Source organism: Marmota flaviventris, chromosome 4, assembly GCF_047511675.1.
Source record: "Marmota flaviventris isolate mMarFla1 chromosome 4, mMarFla1.hap1, whole genome shotgun sequence".
NCBI lineage: Eukaryota > Metazoa > Chordata > Mammalia > Rodentia > Sciuridae > Marmota > Marmota flaviventris.
In genome coordinates, this window is record NC_092501.1 from 85,006,087 (window position 1) to 85,030,200 (window position 24,114).

The following is a 24,114-nucleotide window of genomic DNA, read 5'->3' on the forward strand; positions in this document are numbered from 1 at the left end:
AAGTGATGTATTCTTTTTCCTTCCTTCTTTTATCGTTGATTTTCAGTTCCATTCCATTATGATCAGATAGGATGCATGGTATTATCTCTACTCCTTTGTATTGTCTAAGAGTTTCCCTGTGACATAATATATGATCTATTTTTGAGAAGGATCCATGTGCTGCTGAGAAAAAAGTGTAACTGCTTGATGTTGGGTGGTATATTATATATATGTCAATTAAGTCTAGGTTATTAATTGTGTTATTGAGTTCTATAGTTTCCTTATTCAACTTTTGTTTGGAAGATCTGTCCAGTGGTGATAGAGGTGTGTTGAAGTCTCCCATGATTATTGTATGGTGGTCTATTAGACTCTTGAACTTGAGAAGAGTTTGTTTGATGAACATAGCTGCACCATTGTTTGGGGCATATATATTTATGATTGTTATGTCTTGTTGGTGTATGGTTCCCTTGAGCAGTATGTAGTGTCCCTCTTTATCCCTTTTGCTTAACTTTGGCTTAAAATCTATTTTATTTGATATGAGTATGGATACTCCTGCTTGTTTCCGAAGTCCATATGAGTGATATGATTTTTCCCAACCTTTCACCTTCAGCCTGTGTATGTCTTTTCCTATCAAATGCGTCTCCTGTAGGCAGCATATTGTTGGGTCTTGTTTTGTGATCCATTCTACTAGCCTGTGTCTCTTAATTGGTGAGTTTAAGCCATTAACATTTAGGGTTATTATTGAGATATGGGTTGTTCTTCCAGCCATATTTGTTTATTTATGTTACTAAACATGGTTTGTTTTCCACTCTGATTATTTTCCCCCCTTTAGTGTCCTACCTCCCACTGTTGGTTTTCATTGTTATTTTCCATTTCCTCTTCCTGTAATGTTTTGCCAAGGATGTTTTGAAGAGATGGTTTTCTAGCTGCAAATTCTTTTAACTTTTGTTTATCGTGGAAGGTTTTAATTTCATCTTCCATCCTGAAGCTTAATTTCGCTGGAAACACAATTCTTGGTTGGAACCCATTTTCTTTCAGTGTTTGAAATATGTTATTCCAGGATCTTCTAGCTTTCAGAGTCTGTGTTGAAAGATCAGCTGTTATCCTGATTGGCTTACCCCTAAATGTGATCTGCTTCCTTTCTCTTGTAGCTTTTAAAATTCTCTCCTTATTCTGTATGTTGGGCATCTTCATTATAATGTGTCTAGGTGTGGGTCTCTTATGATTTTGCACATTCGGCGTCCTGTAGGCTTCTAGGATTTGGGGTTCTGTCTCATTCTTCAAGTCTGGGAAGTTTTCTCGAATTATTTCATTGAATAGATTGCTCATTCCTTTGGTTTGAAACTCTGTTCCTTCCTGTATCCCAATGACTCTTAAATTTGGTCTCTTGATGTTATCCCATATTTCTTGGATGTTCTGCTCATGGTTTCTTAACAGTCTTGCTGAGCTGTCTATGTTCTTTTCAAGTTGAAATACTTTATCTTCATTGTCTGATGTTCTGTCTTCTAAGTGTTCTACTCTGCTGGTAGTATTCTCAATTGAGTTTTTAAGTTGGCTTATTGCTTCCTGCATTTCTAGGATTTCTGTTTGTTTGTTTTTTATAACCTCTATCTCCCTGTATAGTTGATCTTTTGCTTCTTGGATTTGTTTATGTAATTCATTGTTGAAGTGATCTTTCATTGTCTGATTTTGCTGTCTGATGTCTTCCTTGAGACTCCAGATCATCTGAAGCATGTATATCCTGAATTCTTTATCTGACATTCCATCAGCTGCAGCTATTACCTCTTCTAACGTTGAGTTGACCTGCAATGCTTGTGGTCCTTTCTTTCCTTGTCTCTTCATACTGTTCGCGTTCCTTTCTTCTTGGTGAAACTGTTGTGCTATTGAATTTTCCCCCTATATATTTATATTGGTCTTGTATAGTTGCAAAGTCTCCCTCGCAGGCGCGGGCGGCGGCTCTGCCCCTCCTCCCATTGGGGCAATGTGCCTACCACGCCGGCAGGCCGCTGGGCCTGCTCTGCCGGTTGGTAGCAGGTCCGCCTACCTTGCAGGCGCGGGCGGCGGCTCTGTCCCTCTGCGGGCCGCTAGGCTTGTTCTGTCGGTGGTCGCAGTTCTGCCTACTTTGCAGGCGCAGGCAGCGGCACTGCCCCTCTGCAGGCCTCTGGGGCTGTACTGCCAGTGGGTCGCAGGTCTGCCTACTTTGCAGGCGTGGGGGGGGCGGCTCTACCCTTCCTCAGGCCACTGGGCCTGTTCTGTCTCTCGGTTGCAGGTCTGACCTGTTCTGTTGGTGGTCTCAGTTCCGACTACCTTGCAGGCGCGGGGGGGAGGGGGCGGCTCTGCCTCTCAGGAGGCTGCTGCTCCTCTTCTGCCGGTGGGTCGCAGGCCCGCCTACCTTGCAGGAGTGATTGGAAGCTCTGTCCCGCCGCGGGCCACTGGGCCTTTTCTGTCGGTGGTCACAGTTCCCCTACCTGGCAGGCGCGGGGGGTGGGGGGCGGCTCTGCCCCTCAGCAGGCCGCTGGGCCTGCTCTGTGTTTGGTCACAGTTCCCTGTACTATGCCGGCGCAGGGGGAGGGGGCGGCTCTGCCTCTCAGCAGGCGGCTGCTCCTCTTCTGCAGGTGGGTCGCAGGCCCGCCCACCTTGCAGGAGTGATTGGAAGCTCTGTCCCGCTGCGGGCCACTGGGCCTTTTCTGTCGGTGGTCACAGTTCCCCTACCTGGCAGGCGAGGGGGGTGGGGGGCGGCTCTGCCCCTCAGCAGGCCGCTGGGCCTGCTCTGTGTTTGGTCACAGTTCCCTGTACTATGCCGGCGCAGGGGGAGGGGCGGCTCAGCCTCTCAGCAGGCGGCTGCTCCTCTTCTGCCGGTGGGTCGCAGGCCCGCCTACCTTGCAGGAGTGATTGGAAGCTCTATCCCGCCGCGGGCCACTGGGTCTTTTCTGTCGGTGGTCACCCTTCCCCTACCTGGCAGGCGAGGGGGGTGGCGGGCGGCTCTGCCCCTCAGCAGGCCGCTGGGCCTGCTCTGTGTTTGGTCCCAGTTCCCTCTACTATGCCGGCGCAGGGGGAGGGGGCGGCTCAGCCTCTCAGCAGGCGGCTGCTCCTCTTCTGCGGGTGGGTCGCAGGCCCGCCTACCTTGCAGGAGTGATTGGAAGCTCTGTCCCGCCGCGGGCCACTGGGCCTTTTCTGTCGGTGGTCACCCTTCCCCTACCTTTAGAGTTTTCTTTAATATCATTCTACTGAAAAGGCTATCAGTTTTCACTTATCTATGAAATCTTTATTTTCGCTTATCTATGAACATCTATATTTCTTCCAATGTTTTATTATTAGACTTTCTCATTCCATTTTTGAAGCATATTTTTTTCTGGGCATAAGGTTCCAGGTTAGAAGTTTTCTTTCATTACATTGACTTTATACATGTCACTTTCTCTTGGCTTCCACTGTTGCTCTTGGGACACTGTCAGTCAGTCCACGACTTGCTTCTTCGAAAATCTGCTTTTATTCCCTCCCATTATGCCTCTTTTAAAGATTTTTCTCTTTTTTTGTAGTTTCATTAGGATATATCTAAGATTTGTTTATCTCATTTATTACTTATTAATTAACCTATTTGGGATTTATTAAGATACCTTGGGTTCATGATCAATTTTTTTTTCATCTGTTTTGGAAAATTCTGGGTCCTTCACTCTCTCTTCAGATACTGCTTCTGTCTGTGTCTTCTGGGTCTTCAGTTAAACATAGACCTCACTGTGTCCTCAGTCTCATACCTTCCCTTCTCTTTTTCCATCCTTGGTTTATCCTTGTGTTCTCAGAGGTTTCAGAAGAACAGTTCAATCTCATAGCTAACTATCTTTCTGGACTTGCTAAGGATACCTGAGTGTCTAAGCTCACTCTGAACTTCTGTTATTTCCAGGATCTCAACCAGTTTCATATTACATGATTGGCTCTTGAATACTTTTAATAATACTTCGAGACATATTTCATCCAGATTTAAATTGTCTTTAATGGGACAGTTGATCCAAATACCTAGTATATCATCACCAGGAACATAAGTTTTTTATATTCTTCAAAGAACTAAACATAAAATTACCCTATAGCTCAGCAATTCCACTCCTACTGCCAAAAAAATGACAGCAGGAACTCAAATATTTTAAACCAATATCCAATGAAGCTTTCTTCACAATAGCCCAAAGGATAGAAACAACCTATGAGAGAAGTGTCCAGCAACAGATGGACCACACAAATGTGGCGTATTTAGAAAATGGAATATTACTCAGCCATAAAACGAATGGAATTCTGACACATGTACTGAATTCCATGGATAAACCTTGAAAATATTATGCAAATGAAATTAACCAGACACAAAGGATGTATATTATATGGTTCGACTTAACATGAAATATTTAGAATAAGCAAATATATAGTGACAAATAATGGATTAAAGATTAGCAGAGGCTGGAGATGGGGGCAGTATAACCAGAGAGTTAGTGCCGAATGATTGTTTCTCTGGTTCTTGCTCATTTATTCCTGTTCATCTATCATTGAGTATTGCAGATTGAATTAGCAAAATTAGAGGTCATAGGGTTTCTGTCTCACACAGTGGAAAAAGTTCTAGAAATAGCCATGATGGTTGCACAATGATGCAAATGTAATTAAAGTCATTGAATTATACACTTAAAACGGTTAAAATGGGAAAGTCTTCTGTATCTTACCACAGTTTTTTAAACTTAATAATGTAGGGCTGGAGGGGAAGCTCAATGGGTTGAGCACTTGCCTAACATGCAAGGCACTGGGTTCAATTTCCAGCTCTGAAAAAAAAAATATATATATATAGTATTAAAAGATATCAAATTAAACCATAGGTGAATTTTGTAGGAATTATACCTCAAAAATGCAGGCTTGTTTTTTTTTTCAAAAAAGGAAACCTAAAATTATATATCAATGTTAATATCCCCACTCATATATGAATAAATCGAGGCCAGGACTTGCATCCTTTCATTTTTATTTACCCCATAACTCTTCTGGTGTCTGGTATGTGGTATTCCCACTGACTGTGTCTTCATCTAAGCTTCATTGAAGATTAACTTGCTTCATTGAAGATTAACCTGTAGTTCTTGCTACATGATCTTTTGCCATAACAGTTTTGTTTCTGATCATGGCAGGTATGTTTACTTTTTTTTCTTACTCACCAGAGTGACAGGCTTCAAAAGGCAATGTCTGATAGAAGTGCAAGTGTTTCTTCTTGCTTTTCCAATTGATGAAAGATTTCCATTTTGTTGTGAAATTGTAATTTTCTCACATACCAAGCTCATATTAATGCTCACAATCCTTATTTCTCTCTCTTTTCCTTTAATTTCCTCTTAACCACTCTTTATTAGTCTTTGTTTCTTCAGAGATAGATAAAGTATTATCACAGAAAATAGAAATATTCTTATACAAAATAACAAAAATTGAAACTCTTGTTATACAAAATAACTCTGCCACTGTAACTTCAACTTCTTTTTTTTTTTGTGGGGGAGGAGGGGATTGAACTCACGCACTGAACCACTGAGCCACATCCCCAGCCCTATTTTGTATTTTATTTAGAGTCAGGGTCTCACTGAATTGCTTAGCACCTTGCTTTTGCTGAGGCTGGCTTTGATTTCTCCATCCTCCTGCCTCAGCGTCCCAAGCCGCTGGGATTACAAGTGTGTGCCACCGTGCTCTGCACTGTAATTTCTTTCTGCAGGTTTTTTTAAAACATGAAACTTTGGTGCTTGCCTCAGCAGCACATACACTAAAATTGGAACAATACAAAGGAGATTAATATGGGCTTTGTGCAAGGATTGCATTCATTTTCATGAAGCTTTCCACCCAGTAGGGTAGAGGAAGGAAATCGGGGGAGGAAGGGAGGGAGGGCAAAAGGAGGAATTGGGGATTAAAATTGATCAAATTGTGTTAAGTGCATGTAAATATGCCACAATGAGACCCAGTATTCTGTATAATTATTATGTACCAATTTTAAAAATGAACATTTTCTCAGGCACAGTGGCACATATCTGTAATCCCACTGGCTTGGGAGGCTGAGGCAGGAGGATCTCAAGTATGTGGCCAGCCTCAGCAACTTAGTGAGACCCTAAGCAACTTAGCAAAACCCTATCTCAAAATAAAGAATGAAAAGATTTGGGGATGTGGCTCAGTGGTTAAATGCCCCTGGGTTCAATCCCTGGTACAAAAAAAGAAAAAAGGAACATTTTATGTGTTTATTCCCTTGATTACAAATGATAGAATGCAAACTTAAACTAGCTTGATTAAAACAGTGGATTTCTTACAATAATGCTATCAGAGTATCTCCCAGCACCCAAGGACTACCATCAGTGGTTAGGATGCTCAAGGTGCAAATCAATCTAGGATCCAACATCCTGGGCTGCTGGTGGAGGCGGGGGCCACAGACTGGATGGTTCCACTGCAACTGCTCTTGGACTAGAGACAAAGCCCTCCAGCCCTGCAGACCGGGGGAGCAGTGGAGTCAAATGGTTGCAGGGTCCCAAAGAGATCTTAACTCACCCTGCTTGCTTGCCTCATGCCCTGAATGAGCAACAGAGGCTCACATAACCTGGAGTCAGATGTGGAGGAAACTCTGAAGTTCACTGGGCTACTTGCTTCCTTAAGGCAGAAGAACACCTAAACTGCCCCCAGAGGATGGTGGTAACCAACTGCAGAGAAGCCCCTTTGGGAAATTCATGTCTCCAAGAAGGGTTGATTTCACTTTTGGACTTCCCGCCGACTGTCCTTGCCTCAGCGTTGAAGAGCTGCTCACCACTTTTGCTGCTGCTGCCCTTTTGAGACTCTCATTCATTAAAGTGTTGCTTGTCCTTGTGCTCATCTACACATTGGCCAGGCATCAGTTGAGAACCAAATATGCAGGTGGCTGTGGTCACAGGGATGAATCTGCTAGGTCTCCTCCTCAAGGAACTGTCAATCTAGCATGAGGAGGTATTTAAACAAACATTGATAATATACACGAAGGTAGCAGAACTGTGGAAGGCGGGGTGAGGATACAGAGGAAACTGACGTCACATGGGAGCCAGGACCAGGACCAGGGCTTCAGGGTAGGCTTTGCTCTGAGAAAACAATTTATTAAATATGGATTTTTATTTTATTTTTAACAACACAAATTTATGTAAAGAATTTAGAAAATGAAAAATAAGTGAGAACCTCAGCATATTGCCATCCCCCATTTTCTCAGTTATGTATTACATATTTTGTTTCCTGTAAACTTTATTTTATTTTATTTTATTTTATTGCCATACAGTGCAACAAAGTATTCCACTAAATGATTCTGAGGGTTTTTGAGAGAACTGATAAGGAGCACCCATCTCTTCACCCAAAGCAATTAAGAAATGGCAGGTGGAGAACCAGAGTATGAGCCTTACTCCTGATTGAGGTGAAATTGGAAGGCATCCCTTACCATGAGAGGCAGTGAGCTTGCTGACTCCCTTCGGTAAAAGAATCCTCCCAGGAAAAGGTTAGATCTAGGGAGCAGACAGCTTGTCACCTGCCCTGCCTTGACCCTCAGGGCTAGAGAGAGAAAGAAAGGCAGCTACTGCCCCAAGTAAAGAATCTTTGGTCACCTCTGCCAATGTCTGTACCCACCAACCACTGCAAAGCCCACAGCTCCTCTTTGGAGGGGAGAAAAGAGTGGGAAAAGAAATCAGGTTTGTGGAAACCCCACAAACCAAGGGAAGAGGCATCCTCCCGTGACATACAAAGGGCCTGATAGCTGACTTAACTAACTCTGTTGTATATTTAGGTTGTTTTTAAACAACATTGAACTAAGATTTCCTTGTAATTGATCTTTGTGTGAATTTATGGTAATTTCCTCAAGATAAATTCCTAGAAGGGGAATTCCTGGGCTGAAGGATTTAAACATGTTTATGTTTTAAAATGCATTTTGCCATATTTCCGCCTAGAGAGTGTACATCAATTTAGGGCTGGGATGTGACTCAGTGGTAGAAGGCTTGCCTAACATGCATGAGGCCTTAGGTTTGATCCCCAGCACCAAAAAAAAAAAAAAAAAAAAAAAAGATTTTCACATTACCACACTGGTAATATGAGAACGTTTTTCCTTAACATGCATTCACTCTTAGTCCTTTCTTGTTGATCTTTGTGAACTTGATGGGCAAAACATCTGTGCTTTAAAATTCAATTTTGAACAGTCTTTTTTTTTTGTACCAGGAATTGATTGAACCCAGGGGCACTTAACTACTGAGCCACATCCTCAGCCTTTTTTTGAGACAGGGTCTTGCTAGGTTGCTTGGGGCCTCACTAAATTGTTGAATCTGCGGTTTAGAATTTGTGATCCTCCTGACTCAGCCTCTGAGCTGCTGGGATTACAGGCATGTAGCACCACACCCAGCCAGTTTTGAGCAGTCTGGAGGGAGGAGTTTTTAAGGAAGACAATAGAAGAACAGGTGAGTGTTTTCAAAGTCTTAGAGCCCTGAGGTCATCCCTCTTCCTTTCACTTTTATACATAGATTTTATTTTCCAACTATGGAGACATCATATTGAAGTTGGGAAAGGATGATTCTGGAAAAATACATTACTTAATAGTTCTATTGGCCTGAAGCAGGATGAGCCTAAATGTCCTCATCATAAAATGGGACTAATACATGGCCCAGAGTGGGCAGTGAATAAACCTGCATCCATTCTAGAACCATCTTCCTGTTTCTGGGATGGACAGATCTGCAAGCAACCTCTTTCTCCTTCCCTTTTCTGTGTGTATATCTGTCTCTCCCAGACCTCACAGGGAGGAGGGGTGGCTGGCAGTGCTTTGGATACTTTCAGAATTTCTGACCCAAACACTACCCAGTAAACTCTCTGGACCCTGGGATTTCTACACCTGGTAGTTGTCCCAAGAGCCTATGTATACTGCCTATGATCCTCACATCTGGGGGCTGACGGTGACATTCAGGGTCCATCAGTCAGGATGTGCATCCACACCTGTGTGGAGTCTTTGCCAAGTTACCCTCCCCATCCCCCTACCCTCTCCAATTAAAGGCAAGCCAGGGAAGGGAGTGTCCAGGCTCTCCTCACTGCTTCATTGTCTGACTTTGGTTCCCACCTATGAACTGCTTTTGTCCTCAGACAGGCACCTTAGAAAAGATCTTGGATACCACCTCTGGTGGCCCTCAGGAGTCCTGGCAGCAAGAGGCAAGTCCAGACCCAGCCCCAAGCTCCTCATCCATTATTCTGGGCACTCCTCCCTGCAGGAGCTGTTGGGCTCAGACTTTAAAAACCCCTTGTGTTTCTGGAATCTAGAAAAAGAAGGCAGGAAACCTACCTATAATTGTCCCTCTGGAAGATCAGCAGCATCCTAAAGGGAGATGGAATATCAAAGCAGCTACCTACGGTAGCAGGCCACCCTCTGAACAAAGGTAAAGAGCTGGAAAACTGACCAGGTTTGGTAAATGGGACAAAGACTTGTTGAATGATTTGATGTCCTTTGTGCATCTGAACAATGTACTCTCCATCAGGGTGTGTGCATGTGTGTGTGGTGAGAGAGAGCGGGAGGGAGAGAGAGAAAAGGGCCAGCCCCAGGTGGGATCTTCATAAAGGCCATGGGCCAGATTTTCATCTCTCACTGTAGGAAATCCCTGCCACAAACAGCATTAGGAGTGTATTTACTTACACATTTAATTGTTTACACAGTTAATAATTTGGTTTATAAAATTCACCACCTGGCACAAGTACATGTTTAAAACATTTGTACACCACAACTGCAAATAAACCGCCTACCCAACAGTGGGGTTTTCAGGTGGCCCCTTGGTGTTCAGCTGAGATTGCCCTTAGGCTGGTCAGAAATCATTCCAACACTAACACAGCCGGAGGTCTGGCTCACAAGGATGCGGCTGCTTTCTTTCAACAACTATTTATGGGGCAGTAGGCATTGGCAAGTCCCTGTGTGCACAGCCATGAGAAGCTTGCAGATCTGGGAGCTGCTGCCATTGCCCTCAAGGAGAGAAGATGCAGACCAGAATGTGCCATTTCCAGGCAGAAGCCAGTTGCCTGCTGACCCATCAGAGTAGAATAAGGCTGCACGGGCAGGCACAGATATGGGTGGATGGGAGGAGGGCACCCGTCCTTCCCCAGGGTCATTGTGTATGCACAGCACAGCTCCATCCTGACACGTCGTTTTTCACCAGGACTAGGCTGTGTCCCTCTTCGGTGCATCTCCCTACACCCTGCTCCTCACCAGCGTTACCCAGGTTCATTGTCACCTGTCTTTCCCTCATCCTTATTGAGTGTTTTCCCTCCCACTTCACAGGGAGTCCTCTCAACCTGGAAGTCTCTACTCCAGTGCCATCTGCTCCAGGAGGTCTCTCCTCCCAAGGGTCTCTCCATGAGTGATACCCTTGCACTCATCTCATTTATTCCCTTTGGAACAATGGCTGGGTCTGAAATCATCATGTGACTTTGAATACTTGTTTACTGTCACTCCTCCATCCAAAAGGTAAACTCATGACTGCAGAGACCTCATCTATCTGATCACTGTTCACTCCCCCAGCCTTTAGAAGAGAGGTTGACTCACATAGTGACCCAAATGCTGTTTATTCAGCAACAGAATTACTTGTGCCGGGTCTCACCCACAACCTAAGATGAACATGGCTTCATTAATGGAGATGCATTTGCAGCAGCTGTGGTGCATTTTAACTGTGCATGAATGGGCTTCAGGGGCCATTCAGAGAGCATCTAATTTTACATGCAAGTTTTATGTGTGTGCATTTTCCTGGAATGGGTTTCCACAGTCAGCTCCACATTTCCAAAGTTATCTATGACATTCTTTCTCCCACCGAATAGGAGAAGCCTCCAATGGAGTCCGGTGGTACCCTGAAGCTCTGTGTCCCTGCTAAGGCTGGGGCAGCAAGAGAAACAGAGAAAACCCAGCCAGAGCTATTTCTGGGAACTTCTCAATGTAGTGTCTCACACAAAGCCTGAGATCCCTGGGAGTTTCATCAGGGTTCTTGGGGGACTGTGTGTGTGTGGGGGGGGGGGTAATGGGGGAGCCCTGGAGGACAGACTTTAAACATTGACTTCCATCTACAGTTCATTTAGGAAATACCTTCCATTGCTTTGGGAAAGGGAAGGGGGAGAGGTAGGTGAAAGCCCCTTACATGTACAAGTTTCTTTGACCACAAAGGGGTCACATTCCAGTAAGAACATTATAAATTTAAAAATAATAGAAATCGAAAATGCATTTAATAATCAACTTTAAACAGAGACATGAGTCGGGAGGGAAAGGGAGAGAAAAGGGAAATTCCATGGAAATGGAAGGAGACCCTCATTGTTATACAAAATTACATATAAGAGGTTGTGAGGGGGAAGGGATAAAAAAAACAAGGGAAAGAATTAAATTACAACAGATGGGGTAGAGAGAGAAGATGGGAGGGGAGGGGAGGGGGGATAGTAGAGGATAGGAAAGGCAGCAGAATACAACAGTTACTAATATGGCATTATGTAAAAATGTGAATGTGTAATCAAAGTGATTCTGCAATCTGTATTTGAGGTAAAAATGGGAGTTCATAACCCACTTGAATCGAATGTATGAAATATGATGTCAAGAGTTTTGTAATGTTTTGAATAACCAATAAAAAAAAAAGAAAATGCATTTAATACACCTTATCTACCAAACGCCATAACTTAGCACAGCCTACCTTGAACACACTCAGCACACTTCTGTTAGCCTACGGTTGCGTAAAATCATCTAACACAAAGTCTAGTTTATAATAAAGTGTTGGATATCTCATGGAATTTATTATAAGCACTGTGGAGGGCCAGTAGTTTCTCTCATGATCGTGGGGCTCGCTAACATCTGTGATCATGTCACTACTCAGCACCACAAGAGAGGATGTCACTAGGTATCACTAGCCTGGTGAAAAGATCCATATTCAAAATTCCAAGTGCAGTTTCTGTTAAAGGCACATTGCTTTTGAACCATTGTAAAGTTGAAGTGTTTTAAGTTGAACCTTAGTAAGTTGGAGACTGAGATAGGAATTTGGGATAAAGAGATATATTGAGTCTCAAAGGAAACACTGAGAAATTGAAGTGCAAAAAGCACCCAGAAACAATTCCAGCTCCTGAGTTGCAAGTCCTTGCCCCATACCCTTGACCATGCCCTTATAACAGGATGGCAAAGTACAAGTGCAAGGAAAACTGGCACAAAATTGTGTAGCTCCACCCTGGCTCCATTCTAGTGTAGTCCCTAGCAGCAGCCTTCTGTAAACATTAACACCCCACACCAAGGAGTTGCTGCCCCTCCCTCTGGTGATAATCCTCATTCTTCCCTGAATGCCTATTTCTTGCTTTACCCCAAAGGCATCTCCCTTGAGAACGCTCCCATTTTCCCTTGAATATTTATCTACTTTCCTAAACAAACCTCTGTCTATGCCTTTGATGGGCACGTGCTGAAATTCACTGCTCCCCCTTCTCTCTGGGAATGGCTCAGCCCCTTGTTTGGGACATGTTTTCTCCCATAACAGGAACTGTCTGTACTTATTTGGAGAGAAATTTAAAAAGAATCTGTTTTCCTCTGTAGTTCTCATGTCAAGAGCAATGGAGCCTGAGATGTCCCCATGGTGTAGAAACCTCTTTCTCCTCTGAGGGGATGCAGACAGACCCTCTGAGATATGCTCTGGCCTTTGAAAAATTTACCTGATCCCATCCAAGAATGAATCCTAAGAGAAAAACTTCAATGACTCAAGAATACTGGACTTTGCAGGCAACCCCTCTCCTCTGCCAGCCTCAGGACAGGGAGGGGCTGAACAACCTGAACTTAGACAAGAAGCTACCTGACCACCTTCTTTAGGGCTCCAGGCATTGGTTGCCCCATATAAGAAGCCAGGTACCTGCATCCGCATGGGTCACCTGGAGATGTTTTATTCCTTGGCCATTCACCAGGCATCTTCTAATTCCAGGCAGGTCACACCACCCCAAAAGACCAACTAGCACTTCTTCCAACAGAGCAAATAACCTCATGGGGCCATAGAAAGAAAAGAGCAGAGAGAGGATTCAAGACTGAGAAAGTGAACTGGAAAACTGCAATGAGTAGCCTATGAACATTATTTTAATTTATGGACTCCTAAGGTCACCAGGGATAATCAAGCTGAATCCCTGGACAAATGTGTAGCCCTTGTTGGTGGCTTCCCTCTTCTAGAGAGGAACAGAATCTGCAGCTCTGTGACCTGCAGGGTTCTGCAATACCTGATTTCTTCCCCACTGGTCCATTGCTGCCTGCCCCAAGCATGCCCGCCAAGGAGCCCCAGAGCAGGGCCTGGTGTTTGGTGTCAATGAGGATCCTGTCTTCCCCTGGTTCCTTTGTTTGCAACAGTCCCTGATAGTAGGTGAACATCATCCCACAGGAATCCTAAGTCAGACAGATCTCTCTGTAGATCACTAGCTGGTGGCATCCAGTTGCTGTCAAATCTAGTTGGTCTCTAGATAGACTTCAGAAGAGTCTTCTAAAATTTTAGCCACCAGGTATACTTTGCATTCAGGTCATAGTTTTAAAATTTGACTATCTCAACCACAAAGCAGCTCTTAGCAAATACAAAAAACTGATACTATTCCTTGCATCTTATCAGATCATAATGGAATGAAGTTGGAATCAACATGAGCAAATCCTACAGAAACTATACAAATGCATGGAGATTATTTTGAATAATGGCTGGGGGAGTGAAAAAATCAGGGTAAAAATTTAAAAATTCTTGGATTCAAATGAGAACAATGATACAACACACCAGAACCTCTGGGGCACTATGAAGGCAGTTTCTAAGAGGAAAGTTTATAGCTATGAGTGCCTGCATAAGAAAACCAGAAAGATCCCAAATAAACAACCTAATGATGCATCTTGAGGCCCTTGGAAAAGAACGAATCCATTCCAAAACAAGTAAGGAAATAATTAAGATCAAAGAGAAAAAAAGAAATTAAGAATAAAAAATACAAAGGATTAATGAAACACAGTTGGTTCTTTGAAAAAATACACAAGATTGATAAGCCCTTAGCCAAATTAACCAAAATAAAAAGAACACCCAAATCAATAAACTTAGAGATGAAAAAGGAGAAATCACCACTGATATCACAGAAATTCAGCAGATAATTAGGGTCTATTTTGAAAACATATATTCCAATAAATTGGAAAACCTAGAAGAAATGGATATGTTTCTAGACACATATGATTAGCCAAAATTGAATAAAGAAGACACAGAAAACCTAAACAGACCAATAACTTGAAATAAGAGAGAAGCAGTAATGAAAAGCCTTCCAACAAAGATAAGCCCAGGAACATATGGACTCTCAGCTGAATTCTACCAGAGTTTTAAAGAAGAGCTAATGCCAATATTCCTCAAATTATTCACAAACTAGAAAAGCTGGAACACTACCAAATCTATTCTATAAAGCCAATATTACACTCATACCAAATCCAGATAAGGACACATGTATGAAAGAAAATTATAGACCAATATCGCTGATGAACTTAGATACAAAAATATTAGCAAATTATGGTCAACAACATATTAAAGAAGATTGTACGTCACAATATTCTGGGGGAAAAAAATGAAAGCATTTCCTTTAAAATCTGGAACAAGACAATATTGTTTTAAAAATTCTAGCCAGAGCAATTAGGCAAGAGAAGGAAATAAATGGGATAAAAAGTAGGAAAAGAAGAAGTCAAATTATCACTGTTTGCAGATGATATAATCCTATATGTATAAAAAAAAAACAAACTCTACCAAAAGACTGCTAGAGCTAATAAACAAATTGGGCAAAGTTGCAGGTTACAAAATCAGTATACAAAAATCATGAGCTTTTCTATATACCAACAATTGACACTGTTGAAAAAGAAATCAGAAAAACAATTCCATTAATAATAGCCTAAAAAATTAAAATACCTAGGAATAAATCTAACGAAGGAGGTGAAGACCTCTACAATGAAAACTATAGAACACTGAAGAAAGAAATTGAAGAAGACACAAAAAGATGTTCACAGATAGGCAGAATTAATATTGTTTAAATGGCATTGCTACCAAAAGGAACATACAAATTCAATGCAATCCCCATCAAAATACCAATGATATTCTTCACAGAACTAGAAAAAAAGATGTCCTAAAATTCATTGGAAAAATTAAAGACTCAGAATAGCCAAAGCAAACTTAAGCCAAAAAACAATGCTGGAGGCATCATAATCCCTGACTTCAAATTATACTTCAGAGCTAGAGTAACAAAAACTGCATGGTAATGGCATAAAACCAGACATAGACTGTACAGAATAAAAGCCACAGAGACAAATCCGTATATTTACTGTCATCTGATCCTTGAAAGGTGCCTAAAACATAAATTGAAGAAAAGACAGCTTTTTTTTTTTTTTAACAAACAGTGCTAGAAAAACTGCTTATCCATATGTTAAAGAATTAAACTAGACCCTTCTCTCTCACCCTGCACAAAAATCAACTCAAAAAGGAATGAAAACTCATGAATTAGGCCAGAAACTATGCAACTCCTAGAAGAAAATGTAGGGTCAACACTCTAGCATATAGGTGCAGGCAATGACTTTCTCAATAGGACTTCTAAAGCTCAGGAAATAATGCCAAGAGTTAATAAAAGGGTAAAAAGCTTCTGCCCAGTAAAGAAAATAATTAAGAATGTAAAGAAAGAACCTACGGAATGGGAGAAAATCTTTGCTAGCTACTCTTCTTACAAAGGATTAATATCTAGAGTATATAAAGAACTCAAAAAACTTAACACCAAAACACCCAAATGACCTACTTAATAAATGGGCAAATAAATTAAACAGATACTTCTCGAAAGAAGAAATAGAAATAGCCAGCAAATATATGAAAAATGTTCAACATCTCTAGAAATTGGGGAAATGAAAATCAAGATTATACTGAGATTTCATCTCATACTAGTCAGAATGGCAGTCCTCAAGAATACAAACAATAATAAATGCTGGAGAGGATGTGGAGAAAAAGGACCACCTTTACTCTGGTGGTAGAATTCTAAATTAGTTAGTACAAACACCATGGAAATCAGTATGGAGTTTCTTCAATAGACTAGACATGGAACTACCATATGACCCCGGTATACCACACCTCAGTATTTATCCTAAAGAATTGAAGTCATCATAGTACAGTGATATATGTGTCCCCATGTTTATAGCAGCACAATCACAATAGCCAATCTACGGAAGCAGCCTAGGTGTTCATAAACAGATGAAAGCTTAAAGAAAATGTGGTATATATACACAATGGAGTTTCATTCAGCCATAAAGAAAAATGAAATTATGCCATTTGCAGGAAAATGCATGGAACTTACGTTAAGTGAAATAACCCAAACTGAGAAGGCCAAGGTTCCTGCGTTTTCTTTCATATGTGGAATCTAGAAAGGAAAAAAGAAAAGAAAGGAGTGGGGCAGATCTCATGAAAATCAAAGGGAGGTCAGTGGAAGAAAGGGATAAGGAAATGGGAGAAGGAGGGGGAAGTATTGGGGAGTGATATTGACCAGATTATATTGTTATATTGTGAGCATGTATGAATATGTAACAGCAGACCCTATCATTATGTACAACTATAATGCACCAATAAAAAGTGTGGAAAGAAACAAATTTGACTATCATGTCATGTTATTCCAGTGTTGCCAAATCATTCTGAAATGCACTATGGGGACGGCCAGCCTGCCTTTCCTGAAAGTCATGAATGAGTTAAACTGAATATGCGTTAGTCATGAGCTGGGTGCAGTGGTATGAATTGGGGTTGGGTGTGGGGACTCATAGTGAAGCCTGAATCAAATCCAAACTCTAGACTCTGTCTCCACAGCCCCATGGAAAGCCTTCCTCTCACACTCCAACTCTTACCATCTCAAGTTTGGTTCTTGAGGCTCCAATCAAATCCTGTTTTAGGAATTTTACTTGTTTTTCTTTCTGCCTGAAAAACTCTCCCCACAGATCTCCATTTAACTGTTTCTTCTCAGAGGGTCAACTTGAAGCCCAGCACCTCTTGCATTCCCAGCTCCAACATTACTGTCCACTTAAAATGGAGCATACCCCAAAACCCATCATAAGTCGAAAATAGCATGAGTGGAAAATGCATTTGATAAACATCTAAACTCCTAATGCCCTAGTTTAATTTATTCTATCTTAAATGTGCTTAGAATACTTTCATTAGCTTACAATGCGGCAAAAAACATTGAAACACGAAGACTATTGTATAATACAGCCTTGACTATCTTCTGTAATTTATTGAATATTGTACTGAAAGTGAAAATACGATGGCTGCCTGGGTATGCCTTTGCTCTATCGTAAGTTGAACAATTGTACATCCAACCCTTGTAAGTTGGAAACTGTACACACGTCATCACTCACTTTCCCATGTGCCTGCGTGATTTCCTTCATAGCACTCATTGGTAGAAGGAATCATCTCACCTATTTGTCTGTGTGACAGCAAATCACTGTTGTGCTTATCATAGCATCTCCAGCATGCAGGATAACATCAGGCATGGCAGTTGATTGATGGCCAATGTACATCTGTTCCCAGCACAGTAGGTCACAATAACTGCTCAGCACACACAGTTGCATGGTATGTGAGAGCATCATTGAGTCCTCTGAACTCTCATGGAGGGGAAAGTGCAGGGAGGCTCTGGCTACGTGTGCAGCCAATCTGTGTCAGGCCAACGTGGAAAGCAGCCACCCCTCCAGCCTGGGACTCCCAGCCCCCTGCACAGTATCCAGACAGAGAGTTAGTGGGTCATTCATCAGGACACATTTATCAAAGGCTTGCGATTTGCAGACTTGCAGTTCCAGCAAGCACGGAGCAAACCACTCTTTCAAGTGGCATCTGGCACGACCTGCAGCCTGTCACTGGGTGGTTAGTGGGAATGTGTGGGATGAGGGAATGCTGCTGTTGAAATCAAGTATAGAGTTTCCTGACCTCTGAGCATTTTTTTAAACTCTTTAGATTTTGGATGCTGCAGTGAGAGAGGGACCCTTCTTACTTGTTATTCTCCTTTTAAGATATCAAGACATCCAGCATTTTACCAGGAAATCACCCATCTGATAGTTATTTCAAGACCTCTGCCCTTCTGAGATCCTGTCCTCAGACCTCAGCCTTTTAAAAAGCCTCAAGAATTCCCAAGCATTTCTTGATAAAGGAACTTACTTTTGTGAAGCCTGCATGCACAGTGGAACAGAAGCCCAAGGGCAGTTACCTTAATTTTGCAAGAGGCCATGTGGTCATCTCTGGGACCAAATTCCATTTCTTATTTATTAGGTACCTAGATTTCTTAGCAGACTTTAGGCAAGAACCCTCATGGGCCTCCAGGGAAGCTGTATTTCCCCCGGGCTTGATAATGTCCATTGTGTTACTCTTTTGGATTCCAAACCCTTTATTCCTCCACCTCATAATCACTACCCGCTAAGTTTGGCTTCCAAGTTGCAGATGGCCCAGCAGATGGACTCAGCATCAGAGAACAGGACAGAGTTTTCTGAGTGCTTTAGGAGGCATCTGGTTAGCTAAGCCAGACCCCGGTGAGAGGTGGAATGGGACTTGTGGGAACGATGGGCCTTAGCTGCGGTGGAGTTCAGTTTTGCCGACATTTGTGTGTTCCTCTTATGTCCCAAGTGTTGGCTCTTAGGTTATGGAGTGGGCACTATCAGGGCTTCAGGGATCAGCTGTGATCAGGGACCCAGGAACTTGGGCTTTGGTGGCTCTGATGGTAAAAGAGGCTGTTACGGCCGCAGACACGGGCATATGAGCTCCTGAGCTTACCCAGGCAACTCTGGTCAGGGATGTAGAAGGAGACCTCTCTTCATCCAAATTACCCTGTCCAGGTAAACCAAAGTAGTTTCTTGCTATTTACTAGGCTACAAAGCACTCTGGAAACCCGAAAGAACATGTAGCTGAGGACTGGGCCCTAAAGGTTCCCCTCTTTCCAAGTCTTGCCCCAAATCTTCCACCCGCTGGATGAATAGAAGAGATGAGGGCCCATGTGGACTGAGTGGAGAAGAGAAGGAATCTGCCAGACCCACCCAGGGGACACTGCCAAGAGCAGGACAGAGACCTGCTAACACTCAGTGGCCCTGTCCACCAGGACCCCTGATGGAAACCCAGCTGGTATCCCGCTCTGTCGACAAAGACTACAGGAGGGACTGGCTGGGTCCCCACCCACAGAGGCCCAGGGCACAAAACATTGCACCCTTCAACCCTTACTTATAAAATGTGTAGCTTTTAGGAAGGGGTGTATGCATATTCAAAAAGCATGGGTGAAAGTAGTATAAATTAAAGTCAGTAACTTCTGAACTGTTGTTTAATATGCAAAGAGTGTCAGTTTTATAATAAAGTTCCAGAAATGGATGGTGACAGTGCTATATAACATTATGAAAGTATTTAATAACACTGAGTTGTGTACTTATTGATGGTTAAGATGGTTAAATTTCTTTTTAAAACAAAGTTGGTGTTATTTTGTTTGGACCTTTATTTTGTTCATTTATATGCGGTGCTGAGAATCGAACCCAGCGCCTCACACGTGCAAGGCAAGTATTCTACCACTGAGCCACAACCCCAGTCCCGAGATGGTAAATTTTACATTATGTGTACTAACAAAAAGGACACATCTACAATAAATATATATATATATATATATATATATATATATATATATATATATATATATATGAAAAAAAATCTGGCTTCTTCCTTATGGAAGAAATTTATCCAGACTCTACAATCATAGAGCAGGAATCAGCATCCCTCTGACCCCAGGCATTCATTCTCTGCTAGTATCTGCCTGTCCCTCAGCCCTTCAGTGCCCTCTTTCCTAGTTCCTTCAGGCCAAGAGCCTGAAAGAAGGACTGGAGGTTGGAGCAGGTCACCCAGGTGGAATTCATGAGCTTCATAATGTCAGCTCTAGTGGGGCTGGAACTGGAGCTCAGTGGTAGAGTGTTTGCCCATCAGGTACAAGGCCCTGGGTTCCTTCCCCAGCATTGCAAACCAACAAACAACAACAAAATTGTTGCTTTGATTGCTAATTTTACCATTTTGGATAATCTATTTTGGTAGAACCCACTTTTTGTCCTCAAACTGCTCTAGTGTTACGCATTTTGTGAGCCAAATAATTAAACTCTGACATTTGTTTGTTCTTTTGGCCACAAGCAAATACATGTTTAAGCAACAGCTTCCATGAATTATGCAATCTAAAAATACCAGAGTGGTTTAATTTTAGTTTTGTAGATTATGTAATTGAAAAGTAATTTTAAGTATAATGAAAAAAGTGATATATTTTTAAATTGGTAAAATAAGATGTCGAGAGCTATTTCTCATTTCACTTTTTGGAAGACCCAGAACGTTGGTGCCTCCGTTCTGCCCTTGGCTGGCTTCTGTCTCCTGTCCCACCCACTGAAACTAATTTTCTTCAGATTATCTGAGCAGAAGACAAAAGAGACAATCACTCATATTTAATGAGCACAGTTGTCTTTGGTATCAAGAGGGATTGGTTCCAGGCTCCTGCAGATACAACTTTGAGCATGCTTAAGCTCCTTATATGAGATGGCATAGTATTTGTGTAAACCTATGCACATCCTCCTGTACACTTTAAATTGTCTCTAGATGACTTACAATACCTACTACAATGTATATGCTATGCAAATTAGTGGCTATATTGTATTTTTAGGGGATTATGACAGGAAAAAAGTCTAGACATGTTGAATACAGAAGCAATTTTCCTCCAAAAAATATTTTCTATGTGTGGTTGGTTGAATTCACAGATGCAGAACCTGTGAATAGGTTCTGTAATTTATAAGATGGGGTTCTAAGGGATTTAATATATTAGCATGTATAATCCTTAACAGACACACTGGGAGGTAGATACTGTTTTTAATCCTTATCCTATAGAGAAAGCTGAGGCACAGAGAAGTAACTTGCCTGGGATGACAGTTTCAAATTCAGCATGTGTGCATTTCATCCCAAAGTTATACTTCCTGCCTTTGGAGAGCTGCCTGGTTGCCTTAGCAGCCCTCACCCCTTCCTCTTCCTGGGAAGACCCCATTTCTTTTGCAAGAACTTCCAGATGATTCTCTCTATCGAGTCTCCCCTGTTGGCTTGGGCAGCCACCACCATTCACATCTGCATGGTTGCATTTCTTGCTTCCTGTGAGATCATCTACTTCCACTTCCTCTTCCCTGTTCCTGTGGCCCACTGAGGTTCATGTTCTTTTTGTGCACTATAAGCATCTAGCACAGTGTTGGGCATACAGCAGCTCCATCAGCACTTACTGAAGTCACAAAATGCTGAAGACACAAAAGATGGATTAGTCCCTACCAGCCTGGGGCAGGTCCTGAGTTGCCCAAGCATCTCCCAAAAGCCAGGCTTCTGGTGAGTGAGGATGGGAAGAGGTAGCTCAGTTCTTGAGAACTGGAGCCCTTGCATTCCCAGATGGGGTCATGACAATGAAGCACAGTAAAAACTTCCCACTGAGCATGCCCAAAACCCCCAGGGGACATAACTGCCCCTTTGTGCAGACCCCAGCATGGTTTGCAGTGCTGCTTGGGCTTCCAGGGTGCCTACTATTCTAGAAGGGACAGTTTGACGGCCCTGCAGCTTCCTGATGTCCCCACAGCTGGTCATGTCCCAGCACCTTACAACCGCATTGCTTAGCTGCTTCTTCCATCCAGTCCTGCCAGGCTCTTGGTCATCGTGCTGCATGGTCCTCACCTGCACAATCTCTGTCCTTACTTACCACTTGCATAGACTCTGCTGGCTGCTGTCTAAAGCCAGTCCCCCCGCTCCTAGCCCTTTGTGCTCACTCTCTTTCCAATTCCTTCCATCTCATCTAAATCGCTCTCCTTCTGAGGGCTCTGGCCAGGGTCCCTGGGGGCTTGTGGGGAGCTCTCTCACTTCCTTAGTCCATGACTTGATACCTCAACTATGCAATTCAGAATTATTTGTGTTTCGTGTGGTTGCTTCAGCCATATCATGTTGCAAGCTCCCATATAATTTGTTGGCCTTTTCTCATTCCCCTGAGGTCTCTTTCAGTGTTTGTACTTTCCAATACTTTATCTCCTTGCCATTAATAACTATGTTTGGGATTCTTGTCCTCCTTAGAGTAATAGCTTGCATTTTTTCCACATTGGCCCTTCTTTTATTTACTGCCCTTAATTATTGCCTCTTGCTATTTGTATTCTAGTCTCCTTGAGTGGGAGGCTAATTTAGTTTCAGTTAATGGACAGTCGTCCAACCCAGTCTTTTCAATAGGGAGGCGATGTCGAAAGGAATTAACTTTCCCAGGGACCCAATAGACATCGCCTTCTTCTTCTTTAGATAGTGCTTGTTCAGTTGACCATGTTCTTCCCAGTAGGGCCCGTCACTGAGGCTGATGGAAGGACTCAGAGAGATGATCGATGATGAAAATGTAGATAGTATCTGAGATCACTTTACTGGGAAATAGATTCAATGACTTCTCTGTGTTCTTGCAGGTGAGACATTATTATGTCATGGATGGAGACTAACTCTATTTCCCATCTCTTTCACAGGATATAGATGGGATAATACTAGGGTAAGAGATTGCCTTAGTCCATTTTCTGTTGCTATAACGAACTACTCATGTTTGGCAACTTCATAAAATGAAAAGGTTTATTAACTTCAGAGTTCCAGAGGCATAAGAATATCGTGCCAGCATGGTGCCTAGCACAGATCATCCCTTGGCTGTGTCACAACATGGCAGAGAAATGGAAAGGCAACCAGCCACCTGCAGAAGAGTCTCTTGGTGAGAAAGCAAGCCAGAGATTCAGGGGCCAGGTTTGTTCTTTTCATAAAAGCCCTCTCTCATAGGTCCCATGAGAACTACTTTACTCTCTTCTGAGGGAGATGCCCTCTATGAGCTAATCACTACACGCTAGCCCCAACCTCTTAAAGGTTCTACAACCTTCCAACATGGCTAAACTGCAGATCAAACTTCCAGTATGTGAACTTTTGAGGAACACACACTTAAACCATATTTAAATCATTGTAGAGGTTGCATTTACATTTGAGAAAAGCCGTCCCAACAGTTAATCCAGTTACCATGATGGTTATTTGGGGGAAAGTGGGGAACACAGTGCCCCAAATAGAGTGTGAGGTTGATGTATATGTTGATTTATGGTGATGAGAGCATGATGACATGGGATGATGCGATGAAGAAAGCTTTCCTGGAGTGGAAGGGTTCTCTTCCTACAAGAACCTTATAAATAAAGCAAGGACTGTCCTGTCCAGAAGGGCTCAAATCCACCCCTTGTAAAAATAGGATCTTCAATAGATTTAGATTCAACATTTTCTGACTTACCATCCAGCACTTAAGACATCATTTTTAGTACTTTTGCTTTTCTTCTGTTGTATGTCAGCTATTTATCTCAGGATCTTTAGAGTTATTTTGGTTTAGGAGAAAATGAGACTGAACAGGTTTACAATAGGCATTCCTGATCCAGGAGCCATCTTTGATCTCTGCACATCTCATCTTTGACTTTAAAGATGTTTTGCCTGTAACCCTATCTCAGGAGCTCATCTCCCACCTGAGATTGACAACTCAGAATCAACCGTCCTGGGAGCCAGGAGTCCAGGAAGGGATTTCAGCTGTGGGATAATTGGAGCCAAATCCCTACACTGATGGCATTTCCTAACTACTTCCCCTCAACGTCCTGTTACCATGATGGTTATTTGGGGAACAGTGGGGAACACAGTGCCCCAAATATAGTGATATGTTGATATATATGTTGATTTATGGTGATGATAGCATGATGACAGAAGTTATTCTAAGGCAGTTGTTTTCCCTCTCTGGATCTCATTTTTCCCATATTGACTTGTTTATATGTGGGACTTAATTATCTATGAGGCCCTTTCCAATTCAGATTTACTCTGTAGAGTTAAATTGGCAGAATACCTCATACCACCCCATTATGACTAAAGCCCATAGAATTGGGTGGATGATCTTCAAAGAATGGTGTGACTTATTCAAAATCCTATAGTTTGAGCATCTCTAATCTGAAAATCCAAAATCTGAAAGTTTTTGAGCTCTGACATAAAGCCTCAAGGAGAAAATTCCACATTTTATCTCAGTTATAGCTGAAATGCAAGTGCACTAAAAATATTGTAT

At 42.4% G+C, this 24,114-nt stretch overlaps 1 non-coding gene across 1 annotated transcript; it reads left to right on the forward strand.

The window, feature by feature from the left end:
• The first annotated feature begins 5,716 nt into the window (after positions 1-5,716).
• LOC114097664 (U6 spliceosomal RNA) lies at positions 5,717-5,823 on the forward strand. Its single transcript, XR_003583615.1, has one exon. It is a non-coding gene; the product is annotated as a U6 spliceosomal RNA (small nuclear RNA).
• Positions 5,824-24,114: the final 18,291 nt, after the last annotated feature.